The sequence below is a fragment of the Pongo pygmaeus genome, chromosome Y, assembly GCF_028885625.2.
Source record: "Pongo pygmaeus isolate AG05252 chromosome Y, NHGRI_mPonPyg2-v2.0_pri, whole genome shotgun sequence".
NCBI classification, from domain to species: Eukaryota; Metazoa; Chordata; class Mammalia; order Primates; family Hominidae; genus Pongo; species Pongo pygmaeus.
This window is the reverse complement of record NC_072397.2, coordinates 23711134-23731690: the sequence shown is the minus strand read 5'-3', so window position 1 is coordinate 23731690 and position 20557 is coordinate 23711134.

The window sequence follows — 20557 nt, the reverse complement described above, 5'->3', positions numbered from 1 at the left end:
TGGAATGGAGTGAAATGGAATCCAATGTATTGGAATGGAGTGGGGTGGAGTGGAGTGGAATGGAGAGGAGTCGAATGGAATGGAAGGGAATGCAACGGAACGCAGTGGTGTGGATTGGAAGGCAGTGAAATGGAGTACTATGGAATCTAAAGGAGTGGAGTGGAGTCTAGTGGATTGGAATGGAATGGAACAAAATGGAATGGAATGGCACGGAATGGAGTGGAGTAGAGTGGAGTGGAAAGGCAGGGAGATGAGTGGACTGGAGCGGAATGGAATCGAGTGGAGTGGATTGGATTGGAATGAGCTGGAATGGAGATTAATGGAATGAAGTGGAACGGAATGGACTGCAATGGAATTGAATGGAGTGAAATGGAGAGGAGTGGAGTGGAGTGGAATGGAGTGGAAATGAATGGAATGGAGTGGAATGGAAGGGAATGGAGACAAGCGGATAAGAATTGAATGAAGCAGATTGGAGTGGAGTGGAGTGGAGTGGCATGGAATGGAATGAAGTGGAAGGGAAAGCAATGGAGTGGAATGTAATGTAATAAAATGGAATTGAGTGGAATGGAGAGGAATGGAGTGGAGTGGAGTGGAATGGAGGGGAGTAAGAGGAAGAGAATGGAATGGAATCGAAAGGAGGGAAGTGCAATTGTGTGGAGTGGAGTGGAGATGAAAGGAGTGGAGTGATGTGGAGTCGAGAGGAAAGGAATGGAATGGAATGGAATGGAGTTAAGTGGAGTGGAATACAGTGGAAGGTAAAGGAATGGAATGAAAAGGAGTGGATTGAATGGAGTGGAATGGAATGGAGTGGAATGAAGTGGAGTAGAATGGAGTGGGTTGCAGGGGAGTGGAATGGAGTGGAATGGAAGGGAACGGAAAGGAATGTAGTGGAAAGGAATGGAATGGAGTGGATTGAAATTGAATGGAAAGGATTGGAGTGCAGTGAACTGGAGGGGAGTGGAATAAAATGGAGTATAGTGCAGTGGAATGGAGTGGACTGGAGTGGAAATGAGTGGAGTGGACTGAAATGGAATGGAATGGAGTGGAGTGGAATGGTGTTTAATGGGGTGGAAAGGAATGGAACAGAATGGAATGGAGAGGAATGGAGTGGCATGTAGTGGAGTGGAGTGAAGTGGAAAGGAATGGAATTGAATGGAATTGAACGGAGTGGAGTGGAGTGCAATAGAATGGAGTGGAGTGGAGTGGAATGCAGTGGAGTAGATTTTAGCGGAATGGAGTGTAGTGGAATGGAATGGGATGGCATGGAATGGAATGGAACGGAAGCGGAGATTGTGCGACTGTGCTCCAGGCTATGTGACAGAGTGAGATAACATTGAAAGAAAGGAATGGAATGGAATGGAATGGAGTGGACTGCATGGGAACAGAGTGGAGTGAAGTGGAGTGACCTGGAATGGAGAGAACAGGAATGAGATGGAATGGAATGGATTGAAATGGAGCGGAGTGAGGTGGAGCGGAATACAGTGCAATGGAGATGAATGCAAGGGGATGGCGTGAAATGGAGTGGAGTGGAATGCAGTTAAGTGTAGAGGAGTGTAAAGCAGTGGAATGCAATTGGATGTAACGCAATGTAGTGGAGTGGACTGGAGTAGAATGGAAGGAAATGGAACGGAGCAGAGCCTAGCAGAGCTGAATGGAGTGGAACGGAAAGAAAAGGAACAGAACAGAACGGGAGCTGAGACTGTGCCACTGCACTCCATGCTGAGTGACAGAGTGAGATACTCTCGAAAGAAAGGAAAAGAATGCAATGGAGTACAACAGAACGGAATGGAATGGAATGGAATGGAATGGAATAGAATGGAGTAGAATGGAATGGAATGGAGTGGATTGGAGTGAAGTGGAGTGGAGTGGAATGGAATGGAGAGAAATGGAATGGGATGGAATGGAATGGATTGAATCGAAGTTGATTGAGGTGGATAGGATAGCAGTGGAATGGAGCGGAATGGAATGAGAAGGAGTGGAATTGAGAGGAGAGCATTGCAGCAAATTGGAGGAGTGGAATGGAGTGGAATGGATTTGGATGTAATGGAATGTAGTGCAGTGGAGTAGAGTTGAGTGGAACGGAGGAGAAAAGAATAGAATTGCAAGTAATGGAATGGAAAGCAGTGGAAGGGAATGGAATGCAAAGAATGGAGTGGAGTGGAAAGGAGTAGAATGGAATGGAGTGGAACGGAATGGAATGGAATAGAATGGAATGGATTGGAGTGGGAAAGATTGGAGTGCAGTGGAATGGAGTGGAATAGAATGGAGTGGAGTGGAGTTGAAAGTAGAGGAATCGAAAGAAGTGGAAAGGAGTGGAATAGAGTGGATTAGAGTGGATTGGAATGGAATGGAGTGGAGTGGAATGGTGTGGAAACGAATGGAAGGGAGGGGAGTGGAATGGAACGAAATGGAATGGAATGTAGTGGAATGGAGAGGAGTGGAGTGGACTGGAGTGGAATGTAATCGAATGGAGTGTACTGGAGTGGAATGTATTTGAGAGGAGGGTAATGGACAGGAATAGAGTGGAGTGGAGTGGAGTGAAATACATCGGAATGGCATGGAATTGAATGGAATGGAGGGGAGTGGAATGCAGTGGAGTGGAGTCGATTGGAGTGGTGAGGAATAGAACGGAGTGGCATGGAATGGAGCACAGTGGAATGCAATGGAGTGGAGTGGATTGGAATGGGGTGGAGTGGAGTGACGATGGGTGAAGTGGAATGGAATGGAGTGGAGTGCAGAGGAGTCTCATGGAATGGAATGGAATGCAACGCAATGGAAGTTGAGATTGTACCACTGCGTTCCAGGAAGGGTGACACAGTGTGATACTCTCGAAAGAAAGGAATGGAATGGAATGCAGTGGAATGGAATGGAATGCAATGGGTTGCATTGGAGTGGAGTGGAGTGAAGTGAAGTGGATTGGAGTGGAATGGAGAGGAAGGGAACGGAATGGAATGGAATGAAATGGACTGGAGTGGGGTGGAGTTGAGTGCAATGGAATGGAGCGAAATGGAATCAGATGCAGTGAAATGGAGTAGAAAGGAGTGCAGTAGAGTGGAAAGGAGTGCAATGGAGTGGAATTGAATCGGAAGTAATGGAAAGTAGTGGAGTGGATGGAACGGAAAGGAAAGGAGCGGAGCGGAGTGGAATGGAACGGAGCGGGAGGTGGGATGGGGCCACTGCACTCCAGGCTGGCTGACTGAGTGAGATATTCTCGAAATAAAGAAATGGAATGGAATGCCGTAGAATGGAATGGAGCGGAGTGGAGTGGAGTGGAATGGAGTGAGTTGGAGCAGAGTGGAATGAAGAATGCAATGGGATGGAAGGGAATTGAATGAAATGCAGTCTAGTGCATTGCAGTGGAATGGAGCAGAATGGAATGGAAAGGAGTGGAATGGACTGGAGTGGAGTGCACTGGAGAGGAGAGGATAGGAATGCAGTGGAATGGAATTGGATGTAATGGAACGTAGAGGAGTGGAGTGGAATGGAGTGGGCCAGAGTGGAATGGAATGGAATGCAATGGAAAGGAATGGAGTGGAATAGAATGGAATGGAATGGAATGGAGTGGAATGAAATGTAGTGTAGTGGAGTGAAATGGAGTGGAATGGAATGGAGTCGAGTGGAGTGGAATGTGATAGAATGGAGAGGAGGGGAATGGAGCCGAATGGAATGGAGTGCAGCGGAATGGAGTGGAGTGGAATGGAATCAAATGGAGTGGAATGGAACAGAGTGGAATGGAATGGAGTGCAATAGACTAGAATTGAGTGTAGTGTAGTGGAATTTGGTGGAATGGACTGGAATGGAGTGGAATGGAATGGAATTGAGAGGAATGGAATGGAATGGAATGGAATGGAATGGAATGGAATGGAATAGAATTGAATGCAACGGAATTAAAAGAATGCAATGGAATGCAATGGAATAGAATGCAATGGAATGTATTGTTGACATGTAATATGAGCTGAGATTGTGACACTGCACTCCAGCCAGGGTGACATAGTGATATCCTGTCGTAAGAAGTGAATGGAATGCAATGGAGCGAAATGGAATGGAATGAAATGGAATGGAGTGGAGTGGAACGGAATGGAGTGGAATGGAAGCGAATGCAGTGGAGTGGAGCGGGGTGGAGTGGAATGAAATGGAATGCAGTGGACTGTAATGGCATGGAGTGGAAAGAAGTGGAGTGGAATGGAGTGGAATGGAATTGACTGGCATAGAATAGAGTGGAATTGAATGCAATGGAATGGATAGGAAAGGAATGGAAAGGAGTAGAGTGGAGTCGAGTGGTGTGGAGTGGAGTGGAATGGAGCTGAATGTACTTCAATGGAGTACAATGGAATGGAATCGAGTGGAATGGAATGGAATGGAATGGATAGGAAAGGAATGGAAAGGAGTAGCGTGGAGTAGAGTGGTGTGGAGTGGAGTGGAATGGAGCTGAATGTACTTCAATGGAGTACAATGGAATGGAATGGAGTGGAATGGAATGCAATGATATGAGGTGGATTGGAGTGGAATGTAGTGGAGTGGAAGGGAATGGAATAGAATGGAATGGAGTAGAGTGTAATGGAATGCAGTGGCGATAAGCGGTGTGGAATGGAATGCATTGGAGTAGAGTGGAGTGGAATGGAATGGAATGGAGTGGAGTGGAGGGGAGTGGAGTGGAATGGAATTGAGTAAAGTGGAGTGGGGTTGAATGGAATATCGTGGTGTGGAGTGGAGTGGAAGTGAATGGAGTGAATAGGAGTGGAATGGAGTGGAAGGTAACGGAGTGGAATGGAGTCGAATGGAGTGGAATGGAGTAGAGTGGATTAGAGTGGAATGGTGTCGAACGGACTGGAATGGAAAGGAATGGAGTGGAATGGATTTGAATCAAATGGAATGCAGTGGAGTGGAATGGAGTGGAGTGGAGTGGAGTGGAATTAAATGAAATGGAAGGGAGTGGAGAGAAACGCAGTTGATTGGAGTGGAGTGGAGTGGAAAGGAAGGGAAAGGAGTGGGATGGAGTCGTATGGATTGGAGTGGAATGGAGTGGAATGGAATGAAGTGGAAAGGAGTGGAACGGAGTGAAATTGAATTTAGTGGACTGGAGTGGAATGGAGTTCAATGGAATGGAATGGAATGGAGTGGAATGGAACGGAATGGAGTGGAGTGGAATGGAATAGAATGGAATGGAATGGAATAGAATGGAATGGAGTGGAGTGGAGAGGAGTGGAATGGATTGGAGTGAAGTGGAGTGGAATGGAATTGAGTGGAGCGGAGAGGAAAGGAATGGAATGGAGTGGAGTGGAATGGCATGGAATGGAGTGGAGTGGAATGGATAGTAGTGGAGTGGAGTGGAGTGGATTGGAGTGTAGTGGAAGGGAATGGAGTGCAGTGTAATGGACTGGAATGGAGCAGAGCAGAATGGAGTGGACTGGAGTGGAGTGGAATGGAATGGGATGGAATGGAATGGGAGCTGAGATTTTACGAATGTGCTCTAGACAGGGTGACTGAGTGTCATACTCTCAAAAGAAAGGAATGGAATGGAACGCAGTGGAATGGAATGGAACAGAGTGGACATTAGTGGAGTGGAATGTGGAGGAATGGAATGAAATGGAACGTAATGGCATGAATTGGAGTGGTGTGGGGTGGAATGGATTATAGTGGAATGGGGTGGAAAGGAATGGGATGGAGTGGTATGAAGTGGAGTGCAGTGGAGTGGAACGGAGTTGAATGGCATAGAATTGAGTGGACAGTAGTGGAATGTAATGGAATGCAATGGAATCCATTGTAATAGAATATAATACAATGGAAAGTTGACATGTAGTGTGAGCTGAGATTGTGCCACTGCACTCCAGACTGGGTGACACGTTCTATCCTGTGGATAGAAAGGAATGGAATGCAATAGAGTGAAATGGAATGAAGTGGAATGGAATTGAATGGAATGGAGTGGAGTGGAGTTGAGTGGAGTCGAATGGAGACGAATGGATTTTGACGGAGTGGAATGGAACGGAGTGGGGTGGAGTATCGTGGAGTGAAATAGAATGGAATGCAATGGGTTGGAATGGAATGCAATGGACTGCTGAAAGGAAATGTGAGCTGTTATTGTTCCACTGCACTCCAGCCTTTGTGACGGAATGAAATCCTGTGGAGAAAAAGGAATGGAATGGAATGGAATGGAATGGAATGGAATGGAATGGAATGGAGTGCAGTGGTGTGGAGAGGAGTGTAGTGTAGTGGAGTGAAATGGAGTGGAGTGTCGTGGAGGAGAGTGGAATGGAGTGGAATGGAATGGGGAGGAAAGGAACGGAGTGGAGTGGAATGGAACGGAGTGGAGTGGAATGGAATCCAATGGAATGAAATGGAATTGAATCGAATGGAATGAAGAAATATGTGCAGTGATTTGGCCACTGCTCTTGAGCCTGCGTGACAGAGGGAGATCCTGTCGATAAAACAGAGTGGAATGGAAGGGATTGGAATGGAATGGAATGGAACGTATTGGAGTGGAGTGGAGTGGAATTGAGAGGAGTGGAGTGCACTGGAATGGAATGGAATGCAATGGAATGTAATGGAATGATGAAATGATATGTGAGCTGAGATTGTGCCACTGCACTCCACGCTGGGTGACAGAGTGAGATACTCTTGAAAGAAAGAAATGGAATGGAAAGAATTTTCAAATTGAGTGGATTCGAGTGGACTGAAGTAGAGTGCAGTGGAATGGAGAGGAATGGAATGGAACGGAATCGGATGTAAAGGAATGGAATGATGTGGAGTGGAGTGGTGAGGAGTGTAGTGCTGTGGAATGGAGCAGAAAGTAATGGGATGGTGTGGAGTGGAGTGCAGTGCAGTGGAGTGGAGAGGAGTGCAATGGCATGGAATGGAATCGGATGTAAAGGAACGTACTGGAGTGGAGTGGAGTGGAAAGGAGTGGAATGGAATGGAGTTGAATGTAATGGAAAGCAAAGGAATGGAATGGGATGCAATGGAATTTAATGCAATAGAATGCAGTTCAATAGAGAGTTGACATGTAACGTGAGCTGAGATTGTGCCTAAGCTCTCCAGGCTGTTTGACACAGTGATATCGTGTGGAAAGAATGGAATGGAATGCAGTGGTGTGAAATGGAATGGAATGTAGTGGACAGGAGTAGAATGGAGTGGAGTGAAGAGGAACAGAGTGGAATGGAATGGGATGCAGTGGAATGGAATGCAGTGGAGTGGAGTGAAATAGAAAGAAATGAAATGGGATGGAAAGGAATGCAATGGAATGGAGAACAGAAATGTGAGCTGCGACGGTATGACGACACTCCAGGCTTAGTGACCGAGTGAGATTCTGTGGAAGGAAAGAACTGATGTCAAAGGAGTGGAATGGAAGGGAATGTAGTACAGTGGAGTAGAGTGGAATGGAGTGAAACGGAATAGAATGGAGTGGAATGCAATGGAATGGAATGGAATGGAGTGGAGTGGAATAGAGAGGAGTGCACTGCAATGGAGTGGAGTGTAGTGGAAGGGAATGGAATGCAATGGAATGTAGTGGAGTGCAGTGGAGTGGAATGGAATGGAGTGGAGAGGACTGGAAGGAGTAGAGTGGACTGGAATGGAATAGAATGGAATAGAATGCAGTGGACTGGAGGGGAGTGGAGGTGAGTGGAGTGGCATGGAGTGGAATGGAATGGAATGGAGTGAATTGGAATCCAATGTATTGGAATGGAGTGGGGTGGAGTGGAGTGGAATGGAGAGGAGTCGAATGGAATGGAAGGGAATGCAACGGAACGCAGTGGTGTGGATTGGAAGGCAGTGAAATGGAGTACTATGGAATCTAAAGGAGTGGAGTGGAGTCTAGTGGAGTGGAATGGAATGGAACAAAATGGAATGGAATGGCACGGAATGGAGTGGAGTAGAGTGGAGTGGAAAGGAAGGGAGATGAGTGGACTGGAGCGGAATTTAATCGAGTGGAGTGGATTGGATTGGAATGAGCTGGAATGGAAATTAATGGAATGAAGTGGAACGGAATGGACTGCAATGGAATTGAATGGAGTGAAATGGAGAGGAGTGGAGTGGAGTGGAATGGAGTGGAAATGAATGGAATGGAGTGGAATGGAAGGGAATGGAGACAAGCGGATAAGAATTGAATGAAGCAGATTGGAGTGGAGTGGAGTGGAGTGGCATGGAATGGAATGAAGTGGAAGGGAAAGCAATGGAGTGGAATGTAATGTAATAAAATGGAATTGAGTGGAATGGAGAGGAATGGAGTGGAGTGGAGTGGAATGGAGGGGAGTAAGAGGAAGAGAATGGAATGGAATCGAAAGGAGGGAAGTGCAATTGTGTGGAGTGGAGTGGAGATGAAAGGAGTGGAGTGATGTGGAGTCGAGAGGAAAGGAATGGAATGGAATGGAATGGAGTTAAGTGGAGTGGAATACAGTGGAAGGTAAAGGAATGGAATGAAAAGGAGTGGATTGGAATGGAGTGGAATGGAATGGAGTGGAATGAAGTGGAGTAGAATGGAGTGGGTTGCAGGGGAGTGGAATGGAGTGGAATGGAAGGGAACGGAAAGGAATGTAGTGGAAAGGAATGGAATGGAGTGGATTGAAATTGAATGGAAAGGATTGGAGTGCAGTGAACTGGAGGGGAGTGGAATAAAATGGAGTATAGTGCAGTGGAATGGAGTGGACTGGAGTGGAAATGAGTGGAGTGGACTGAAATGGAATGGAATGGAGTGGAGTGGAATGGTGTTTAATGGGGTGGAAAGGAATGGAACAGAATGGAATGGAGAGGAATGGAGTGTCATGTAGTGGAGTGGAGTGAAGTGGAAAGGAATGGAATTGAATGGAATTGAACGGAGTGGAGTGGAGTGCAATAGAATGGAGTGGAGTGGAGTGGAATGCAGTGGAGTAGATTTTAGCGGAATGGAGTGTAGTGGAATGGAATGGGATGGCATGGAATGGAATGGAACGGAAGCGGAGATTGTGCGACTGTGCTCCAGGCTATGTGACAGAGTGAGATAACATTGAAAGAAAGGAATGGAATGGAATGTAGTGGAATGGAGAGGAGTGGAGTGGACTGGAGTGGAATGTAATCGAATGGAGTGTACTGGAGTGGAATGTATTTGAGAGGAGGGTAATGGACAGGAATAGAGTGGAGTGGAGTGGAGTGAAATACATCGGAATGGCATGGAATTGAATGGAATGGAGGGGAGTGGAATGCAGTGGAGTGGAGTCGATTGGAGTGGTGAGGAATAGAACGGAGTGGCATGGAATGGAGCACAGTGGAATGCAATGGAGTGGAGTGGATTGGAATGGGGTGGAGTGGAGTGACGATGGGTGAAGTGGAATGGAATGGAGTGGAGTGCAGAGGAGTCTCATGGAATGGAATGGAATGCAATGCAATGGAAGCTGAGAGTGTACCACTGCGTTCCAGGAAGGGTGACACAGTGTGATACTCTCGAAAGAAAGGAATGGAATGGAATGCAGTGGAATGGAATGGAATGCAATGGGTTGCATTGGAGTGGAGTGGAGTGAAGTGAAGTGGATTGGAGTGGAATGGAGAGGAAGGGAACGGAATGGAATGGAATGAAATGGACTGGAGTGGGGTGGAGTTGAGTGCAATGGAATGGAGCGAAATGGAATCAGATGCAGTGAAATGGAGTAGAAAGGAGTGCAGTAGAGTGGAAAGGAGTGCAATGGAGTGGAATGGAATCGGAAGTAATGGAAAGTAGTGGAGTGGATGGAACGGAAAGGAAAGGAGCGGAGTGGAATGGAACGGAGCGGGAGGTGGGATGGGGCCACTGCACTCCAGGCTGGCTGACTGAGTGAGATATTCTCGAAATAAAGAAATGGAATGGAATGCCGTAGAATGGAATGGAGCGGAGTGGAGTGGAGTGGAATGGAGTGAGTTGGAGCAGAGTGGAATGAAGAATGCAATGGGATGGAAGGGAATTGAATGAAATGCAGTGGAGTGCATTGCAGTGGAATGGAGCAGAATGGAATGGAAAGGAGTGGAATGGACTGGAGTGGAGTGCACTGGAGAGGAGAGGATAGGAATGCAGTGGAATGGAATTGGATGTAATGGAACGTAGAGGAGTGGAGTGGAATGGAGTGGGCCAGAGTGGAATGGAATGGAATGCAATGGAAAGGAATGGAGTGGAATAGAATGGAATGGAATGGAATGGAATGGAATGGAGTGGAATGAAATGTAGTGTAGTGGAGTGAAATGGAGTGGAATGGAATGGAGTGGAGTGGAGTGGAATGTGATAGAATGGAGAGGAGGGGAATGGAGCCGAATGGAATGGAGTGCAGCGGAATGGAGTGGAGTGGAATGGAATCAAATGGAGTGGAATGGAACAGAGTGGAATGGAATGGAGTGCAATAGACTAGAATTGAGTGTAGTGTAGTGGAATTTAGTGGAATGGACTGGAATGGAGTGGAATGGAATGGAATTGAGAGGAATGGAATGGAATGGAATGGAATGGAATGGAATGGAATGGAATGGAATAGAATTGAATGCAACGGAATTAAAAGAATGCAATGCAATGCAATGGAATAGAATGCAATGGAATGTATTGTTGACATGTAATATGAGCTGAGATTGTGACACTGCACTCCAGCCAGGGTGACATAGTGATATCCTGTCGTAAGAAGTGAATGGAATGCAATGGAGCGAAATGGAATGGAATGAAATGGAATGGAGTGGAGTGGAACGGAATGGAGTGGAATGGAAGCGAATGCAGTGGAGTGGAGCGGGGTGGAGTGGAATGAAATGGAATGCAGTGGACTGTAATGGCATGGAGTGGAAAGAAGTGGAGTGGAATGGAGTGGAATGGAATTGACTGGCATAGAATAGAGTGGAATTGAATGCAATGGAATGGATAGGAAAGGAATGGAAAGGAGTAGAGTGGAGTCGAGTGGTGTGGAGTGGAGTGGAATGGAGCTGAATGTACTTCAATGGAGTACAATGGAATGGAATCGAGTGGAATGGAATGGAATGGAATGGATAGGAAAGGAATGGAAAGGAGTAGCGTGGAGTAGAGTGGTGTGGAGTGGAGTGGAATGGAGCTGAATGTACTTCAATGGAGTACAATGGAATGGAATGGAGTGGAATGGAATGCAATGATATGAGGTGGATTGGAGTGGAATGTAGTGGAGTGGAAGGGAATGGAATAGAATGGAATGGAGTAGAGTGTAATGGAATGCAGTGGCGATAAGCGGTGTGGAATGGAATGCATTGGAGTAGAGTGGAGTGGAATGGAATGGAATGGAGTGGAGTGGAGGGGAGTGGAGTGGAATGGAATTGAGTAAAGTGGAGTGGGGTTGAATGGAATATCGTGGTGTGGAGTGGAGTGGAAGTGAATGGAGTGAATAGGAGTGGAATGGAGTGGAAGGTAACGGAGTGGAATGGAGTCGAATGGAGTGGAAAGGAGTAGAGTGGATTACAGTGGAATGGTGTCGAACGGACTGGAATGGAAAGGAATGGAGTGGAATGGATTTGAATCAAATGGAATGCAGTGGAGTGGAATGGAGTGGAGTGGAGTGGAGTGGAATTAAATGAAATGGAAGGGAGTGGAGAGAAACGCAGTTGATTGGAGTGGAGTGGTGTGGAAAGGAATGGAAAGGAGTGGGATGGAGTCGTATGGATTGGAGTGGAATGGAGTGGAATGGAATGAAGTGGAAAGGAGTGGAACGGAGTGAAATTGAATTTAGTGGACTGGAGTGGAATGGAGTTCAATGGAATGGAATGGAATGGAGTGGAATGGAACGGAATGGAGTGGAGTGGAATGGAATAGAATGGAATGGAATGGAATCGAATGGAATGGAGTGGAGTGGAGAGGAGTGGAATGGATTGGAGTGAAGTGGAGTGGAATGGAATTGAGTGGAGCGGAGAGGAAAGGAATGGAATGGAGTGGAGTGGAATGGCATGGAATGGAGTGGAATGGAATGGATAGTAGTGGAGTGGAGTGGAGTGGATTGGAGTGTAGTGGAAGGGAATGGAGTGCAGTGTAATGGACTGGAATGGAGCAGAGCAGAATGGAGTGGACTGGAGTGGAGTGGAATGGAATGGGATGGAATGGAATGGGAGCTGAGATTTTACGAATGTGCTCTAGACAGGGTGACTGAGTGTCATACTCTCAAAAGAAAGGAATGGAATGGAACGCAGTGGAATGGAATGGAACAGAGTGGACATTAGTGGAGTGGAATGTGGAGGAATGGAATGAAATGGAACGTAATGGCATGAATTGGAGTGGTGTGGGGTGGAATGGATTATAGTGGAATGGGGTGGAAAGGAATGGGATGGAGTGGTATGAAGTGGAGTGCAGTGGAGTGGAACGGAGTTGAATGGCATAGAATTGAGTGGACAGTAGTGGAATGTAATGGAATGCAATGGAATCCATTGTAATAGAATATAATACAATGGAAAGTTGACATGTAGTGTGAGCTGAGATTGTGCCACTGCACTCCAGACTGGGTGACACGTTCTATCCTGTGGATAGAAAGGAATGGAATGCAATAGAGTGAAATGGAATGAAGTGGAATGGAATTGAATGGAATGGAGTGGAGTGGAGTTGAGTGGAGTCGAATGGAGACGAATGGATTTTGACGGAGTGGAATGGAACCGAGTGGGGTGGAATATCGTGGAGTGAAATAGAATGGAATGCAATGGGTTGGAATGGAATGCAATGGACTGCTGAAAGGAAATGTGAGCTGTTATTGTTCCACTGCACTCCAGCCTTTGTGACGGAATGAAATCCTGTGGAGAAAAAGGAATGGAATGGAATGGAATGGAATGGAATGGAATGGAATGGAATGGAGTGCAGTGGTGTGGAGAGGAGTGTAGTGTAGTGGAGTGAAATGGAGTGGAGTGTCGTGGAGGAGAGTGGAATGGAGTGGAATGGAATGGGGAGGAAAGGAACGGAGTGGAGTGGAATGGAACGGAGTGGAGTGGAATGGAATCCAATGGAATGAAATGGAATTGAATCGAATGGAATGAAGAAATATGTGCAGTGATTTGGCCACTGCTCTTGAGCCTGCGTGACAGAGGGAGATCCTGTCGATAAAACAGAGTGGAATGGAAGGGATTGGAATGGAATGGAATGGAACGTATTGGAGTGGAGTGGAGTGGAATTGAGAGGAGTGGAGTGCACTGGAATGGAATGGAATGCAATGGAATGTAATGGAATGATGAAATGATATGTGAGCTGAGATTGTGCCACTGCACTCCACGCTGGGTGACAGAGTGAGATACTCTTGAAAGAAAGAAATGGAATGGAAAGAATTTTCAAATTGAGTGGATTCGAGTGGACTGAAGTAGAGTGCAGTGGAATGGAGAGGAATGGAATGGAACGGAATCGGATGTAAAGGAATGGAATGATGTGGAGTGGAGTGGTGAGGAGTGTAGTGCTGTGGAATGGAGCAGAAAGTAATGGGATGGTGTGGAGTGGAGTGCAGTGCAGTGGAGTGGAGAGGAGTGCAATGGCATGGAATGGAATCGGATGTAAAGGAACGTACTGGAGTGGAGTGGAGTGGAAAGGAGTGGAATGGAATGGAGTTGAATGTAATGGAAAGCAAAGGAATGGAATGGGATGCAATGGAATTTAATGCAATAGAATGCAGTTCAATAGAGAGTTGACATGTAACGTGAGCTGAGATTGTGCCTAAGCTCTCCAGGCTGTTTGACACAGTGATATCGTGTGGAAAGAATGGAATGGAATGCAGTGGTGTGAAATGGAATGGAATGTAGTGGACAGGAGTAGAATGGAGTGGAGTGAAGAGGAACAGAGTGGAATGGAATGGGATGCAGTGGAATGGAATGCAGTGGAGTGGAGTGAAATAGAAAGAAATGAAATGGGATGGAAAGGAATGCAATGGAATGGAGAACAGAAATGTGAGCTGCGACGGTATGACGACACTCCAGGCTTAGTGACCGAGTGAGATTCTGTGGAAGGAAAGAACTGATGTCAAAGGAGTGGAATGGAAGGGAATGTAGTACAGTGGAGTAGAGTGGAATGGAGTGAAACGGAATAGAATGGAGTGGAATGCAATGGAATGGAATGGAATGGAGTGGAGTGGAATAGAGAGGAGTGCACTGCAATGGAGTGGAGTGTAGTGGAAGGGAATGGAATGCAATGGAATGTAGTGGAGTGCAGTGGAGTGGAATGGAATGGAGTGGAGAGGACTGGAAGGAGTAGAGTGGACTGGAATGGAATAGAATGGAATAGAATGCAGTGGACTGGAGGGGAGTGGAGGTGAGTGGAGTGGCATGGAGTGGAATGGAATGGAATGGAGTGAATTGGAATCCAATGTATTGGAATGGAGTGGGGTGGAGTGGAGTGGAATGGAGAGGAGTCGAATGGAATGGAAGGGAATGCAACGGAACGCAGTGGTGTGGATTGGAAGGCAGTGAAATGGAGTACTATGGAATCTAAAGGAGTGGAGTGGAGTCTAGTGGAGTGGAATGGAATGGAACAAAATGGAATGGAATGGCACGGAATGGAGTGGAGTAGAGTGGAGTGGAAAGGAAGGGAGATGAGTGGACTGGAGCGGAATTTAATCGAGTGGAGTGGATTGGATTGGAATGAGCTGGAATGGAAATTAATGGAATGAAGTGGAACGGAATGGACTGCAATGGAATTGAATGGAGTGAAATGGAGAGGAGTGGAGTGGAGTGGAATGGAGTGGAAATGAATGGAATGGAGTGGAATGGAAGGGAATGGAGACAAGCGGATAAGAATTGAATGAAGCAGATTGGAGTGGAGTGGAGTGGAGTGGCATGGAATGGAATGAAGTGGAAGGGAAAGCAATGGAGTGGAATGTAATGTAATAAAATGGAATTGAGTGGAATGGAGAGGAATGGAGTGGAGTGGAGTGGAATGGAGGGGAGTAAGAGGAAGAGAATGGAATGGAATCGAAAGGAGGGAAGTGCAATTGTGTGGAGTGGAGTGGAGATGAAAGGAGTGGAGTGATGTGGAGTCGAGAGGAAAGGAATGGAATGGAATGGAATGGAGTTAAGTGGAGTGGAATACAGTGGAAGGTAAAGGAATGGAATGAAAAGGAGTGGATTGGAATGGAGTGGAATGGAATGGAGTGGAATGAAGTGGAGTAGAATGGAGTGGGTTGCAGGGGAGTGGAATGGAGTGGAATGGAAGGGAACGGAAAGGAATGTAGTGGAAAGGAATGGAATGGAGTGGATTGAAATTGAATGGAAAGGATTGGAGTGCAGTGAACTGGAGGGGAGTGGAATAAAATGGAGTATAGTGCAGTGGAATGGAGTGGACTGGAGTGGAAATGAGTGGAGTGGACTGAAATGGAATGGAATGGAGTGGAGTGGAATGGTGTTTAATGGGGTGGAAAGGAATGGAACAGAATGGAATGGAGAGGAATGGAGTGTCATGTAGTGGAGTGGAGTGAAGTGGAAAGGAATGGAATTGAATGGAATTGAACGGAGTGGAGTGGAGTGCAATAGAATGGAGTGGAGTGGAGTGGAATGCAGTGGAGTAGATTTTAGCGGAATGGAGTGTAGTGGAATGGAATGGGATGGCATGGAATGGAATGGAACGGAAGCGGAGATTGTGCGACTGTGCTCCAGGCTATGTGACAGAGTGAGATAACATTGAAAGAAAGGAATGGAATGGAATGTAGTGGAATGGAGAGGAGTGGAGTGGACTGGAGCGGAATGTAATCGAATGGAGTGTACTGGAGTGGAATGTATTTGAGAGGAGGGTAATGGACAGGAATAGAGTGGAGTGGAGTGGAGTGAAATACATCGGAATGGCATGGAATTGAATGGAATGGAGGGGAGTGGAATGCAGTGGAGTGGAGTCGATTGGAGTGGTGAGGAATAGAACGGAGTGGCATGGAATGGAGCACAGTGGAATGCAATGGAGTGGAGTGGATTGGAATGGGGTGGAGTGGAGTGACGATGGGTGAAGTGGAATGGAATGGAGTGGAGTGCAGAGGAGTCTCATGGAATGGAATGGAATGCAACGCAATGGAAGCTGAGAGTGTACCACTGCGTTCCAGGAAGGGTGACACAGTGTGATACTCTCGAAAGAAAGGAATGGAATGGAATGCAGTGGAATGGAATGGAATGCAATGGGTTGCATTGGAGTGGAGTGGAGTGAAGTGAAGTGGATTGGAGTGGAATGGAGAGGAAGGGAACGGAATGGAATGGAATGAAATGGACTGGAGTGGGGTGGAGTTGAGTGCAATGGAATGGAGCGAAATGGAATCAGATGCAGTGAAATGGAGTAGAAAGGAGTGCAGTAGAGTGGAAAGGAGTGCAATCGAGTGGAATGGAATCGGAAGTAATGGAAAGTAGTGGAGTGGATGGAACGGAAAGGAAAGGAGCGGAGTGGAATGGAACGGAGCGGGAGGTGGGATGGGGCCACTGCACTCCAGGCTGGCTAACTGAGTGAGATATTCTCGAAATAAAGAAATGGAATGGAATGCCGTAGAATGGAATGGAGCGGAGTGGAGTGGAGTGGAATGGAGTGAGTTGGAGCAGAGTGGAATGAAGAATGCAATGGGATGGAAGGGAATTGAATGAAATGCAGTGGAGTGCATTGCAGTGGAATGGAGCAGAATGGAATGGAAAGGAGTGGAATGGACTGGAGTGGAGTGCACTGGAGAGGAGAGGATAGGAATGCAGTGGAATGGAATTGGATGTAATGGAACGTAGAGGAGTGGAGTGGTATGGAGTGGGCCAGAGTGGAATGGAATGGAATGCAATGGAAAGGAATGGAGTGGAATAGAATGGAATGGAATGGAATGGAATGGAATGGAGTGGAATGAAATGTAGTGTAGTGGAGTGAAATGGAGTGGAATGGAATGGAGTGGAGTGGAGTGGAATGTGATAGAATGGAGAGGAGGGGAATGGAGCCGAATGGAATGGAGTGCAGCGGAATGGAGTGGAGTGGAATGGAATCAAATGGAGTGGAATGGAACAGAGTGGAATGGAATGGAGTGCAATAGACTAGAATTGAGTGTAGTGTAGTGGAATTTAGTGGAATGGACTGGAATGGAGTGGAATGGAATGGAATTGAGAGGAATGGAATGGAATGGAATGGAATGGAATGGAATGGAATGGAATGGAATAGAATTGAATGCAACGGAATTAAAAGAATGCAATGCAATGCAATGGAATAGAATGCAATGGAATGTATTGTTGACATGTAATATGAGCTGAGATTGTGACACTGCACTCCAGCCAGGGTGACATAGTGATATCCTGTCGTAAGAAGTGAATGGAATGCAATGGAGCGAAATGGAATGGAATGAAATGGAATGGAGTGGAGTGGAACGGAATGGAGTGGAATGGAAGCGAATGCAGTGGAGTGGAGCGGGGTGGAGTGGAATGAAATGGAATGCAGTGGACTGTAATGGCATGGAGTGGAAAGAAGTGGAGTGGAATGGAGTGGAATGGAATTGACTGGCATAGAATAGAGTGGAATTGAATGCAATGGAATGGATAGGAAAGGAATGGAAAGGAGTAGAGTGGAGTCGAGTGGTGTGGAGTGGAGTGGAATGGAGCTGAATGTACTTCAATGGAGTACAATGGAATGGAATCGAGTGGAATGGAATGGAATGGAATGGATAGGAAAGGAATGGAAAGGAGTAGCGTGGAGTAGAGTGGTGTGGAGTGGAGTGGAATGGAGCTGAATGTACTTCAATGGAGTACAATGGAATGGAATGGAGTGGAATGGAATGCAATGATATGAGGTGGATTGGAGTGGAATGTAGTGGAGTGGAAGGGAATGGAATAGAATGGAATGGAGTAGAGTGTAATGGAATGCAGTGGCGATAAGCGGTGTGGAATGGAATGCATTGGAGTAGAGTGGAGTGGAATGGAATGGAATGGAGTGGAGTGGAGGGGAGTGGAGTGGAATGGAATTGAGTAAAGTGGAGTGGGGTTGAATGGAATATCGTGGTGTGGAGTGGAGTGGAAGTGAATGGAGTGAATAGGAGTGGAATGGAGTGGAAGGTAACGGAGTGGAATGGAGTCGAATGGAGTGGAAAGGAGTAGAGTGGATTACAGTGGAATGGTGTCGAACGGACTGGAATGGAAAGGAATGGAGTGGAATGGATTTGAATCAAATGGAATGCAGTGGAGTGGAATGGAGTGGAGTGGAGTGGAGTGGAATTAAATGAAATGGAAGGGAGTGGAGAGAAACGCAGTTGATTGGAGTGGAGTGGAGTGGAAAGGAATGGAAAGGAGTGGGATGGAGTCGTATGGATTGGAGTGGAATGGAGTGGAATGGAATGAAGTGGAAAGGAGTGGAACGGAGTGAAATTGAATTTAGTGGACTGGAGTGGAATGGAGTTCAATGGAATGGAATGGAATGGAGTGGAATGGAACGGAATGGAGTGGAGTGGAATGGAATAGAATGGAATGGAATGGAATAGAATGGAATGGAGTGGAGTGGAGAGGAGTGGAATGGATTGGAGTGAAGTGGAGTGGAATGGAATTGAGTGGAGCGGAGAGGAAAGGAATGGAATGGAGTGGAGTGGAATGGCATGGAATGGAGTGGAATGGAATGGATAGTAGTGGAGTGGAGTGGAGTGGATTGGAGTGTAGTGGAAGGGAATGGAGTGCAGTGTAATGGACTGGAATGGAGCAGAGCAGAATGGAGTGGACTGGAGTGGAGTGGAATGGAATGGGATGGAATGGAATGGGAGCTGAGATTTTACGAATGTGCTCTAGACAGGGTGACTGAGTGTCATACTCTCAAAAGAAAGGAATGGAATGGAACGCAGTGGAATGGAATGGAACAGAGTGGACATTAGTGGAGTGGAATGTGGAGGAATGGAATGAAATGGAACGTAATGGCATGAATTGGAGTGGTGTGGGGTGGAATGGATTATAGTGGAATGGGGTGGAAAGGAATGGGATGGAGTGGTATGAAGTGGAGTGCAGTGGAGTGGAACGGAGTTGAATGGCATAGAATTGAGTGGACAGTAGTGGAATGTAATGGAATGCAATGGAATCCATTGTAATAGAATATAATACAATGGAAAGTTGACATGTAGTGTGAGCTGAGATTGTGCCACTGCACTCCAGACTGGGTGACACGTTCTATCCTGTGGATAGAAAGGAATGGAATGCAATAGAGTGAAATGGAATGAAGTGGAATGGAATTGAATGGAATGGAGTGGAGTGGAGTTGAGTGGAGTCGAATGGAGACGAATGGATTTTGACGGAGTGGAATGGAACGGAGTGGGGTGGAGTATCGTGGAGTGAAATAGAATGGAATGCAATGGGTTGGAATGGAATGCAATGGACTGCTGAATGGAAATGTGAGCTGTTATTGTTCCACTGCACTCCAGCCTTTGTGACGGAATGAAATCCTGTGGAGAAAAAGGAATGGAATGGAATGGAATGGAATGGAATGGAATGGAGTGCAGTGGTGTGGAGAGGAGTGTAGTGTAGTGGAGTGAAATGGAGTGGAGTGTCGTGGAGGAGAGTGGAATGGAGTGGAATGGAATGGGGAGGAAAGGAACGGAGTGGAGTGGAATGGAACGGAGTGGAGTGGAATGGAATCCAATGGAATGAAATGGAATTGAATCGAATGGAATGAAGAAATATGTGCAGTGATTTGGCCACTGCTCTTGAGCCTGCGTGACAGAGGGAGATCCTGTCGATAAAACAGAGTGGAATGGAAGGGATTGGAATGGAATGGAATGGAACGTATTGGAGTGGAGTGGAGTGGAATTGAGAGGAGTGGAGTGCACTGGAATGGAATGGAATGCAATGGAATGTAATGGAATGATGAAATGATATGTGAGCTGAGATTGTGCCACTGCACTCCACGCTGGGTGACAGAGTGAGATACTCTTGAAAGAAAGAAATGGAATGGAAAGAATTTTCAAATTGAGTGGATTCGAGTGGACTGAAGTAGAGTGCAGTGGAATGGAGAGGAATGGAATGGAACGGAATCGGATGTAAAGGAATGGAATGATGTGGAGTGGAGTGGTGAGGAGTGTAGTGCTGTGGAATGGAGCAGAAAGTAATGGGATGGTGTGGAGTGGAGTGCAGTGCAGTGGAGTGGAGAGGAGTGCAATGGCATGGAATGGAATCGGATGTAAAGGAACGTACTGGAGTGGAGTGGAGTGGAAAGGAGTGGAATGGAATGGAGTTGAATGTAATGGAAAGCAAAGGAATGGAATGGGATGCAATGGAATTTAATGCAATAGAATGCAGTTCAATAGAGAGTTGACATGTAACGTGAGCTGAGATTGTGCCTAAGCTCTCCAGGCTGTTTGACACAGTGATATCGTGTGGAAAGAATGGAATGGAATGCAGTGGTGTGAAATGGAATGGAATGTAGTGGACAGGAGTAGAATGGAGTGGAGTGAAGAGGAACAGAGTGGAATGGAATGGGATGCAGTGGAATGGAATGCAGTGGAGTGGAGTGAAATAGAAAGAAATGAAATGGGATGGAAAGGAATGCAATGGAATGGAGAACAGAAATGTGAGCTGCGACGGTATGACGACACTCCAGCCTTAGTGACCGAGTGAGATTCTGTGGAAGGAAAGAACTGATGTCAAAGGAGTGGAATGGAAGGGAATGTAGTACAGTGGAGTAGAGTGGAATGGAGTG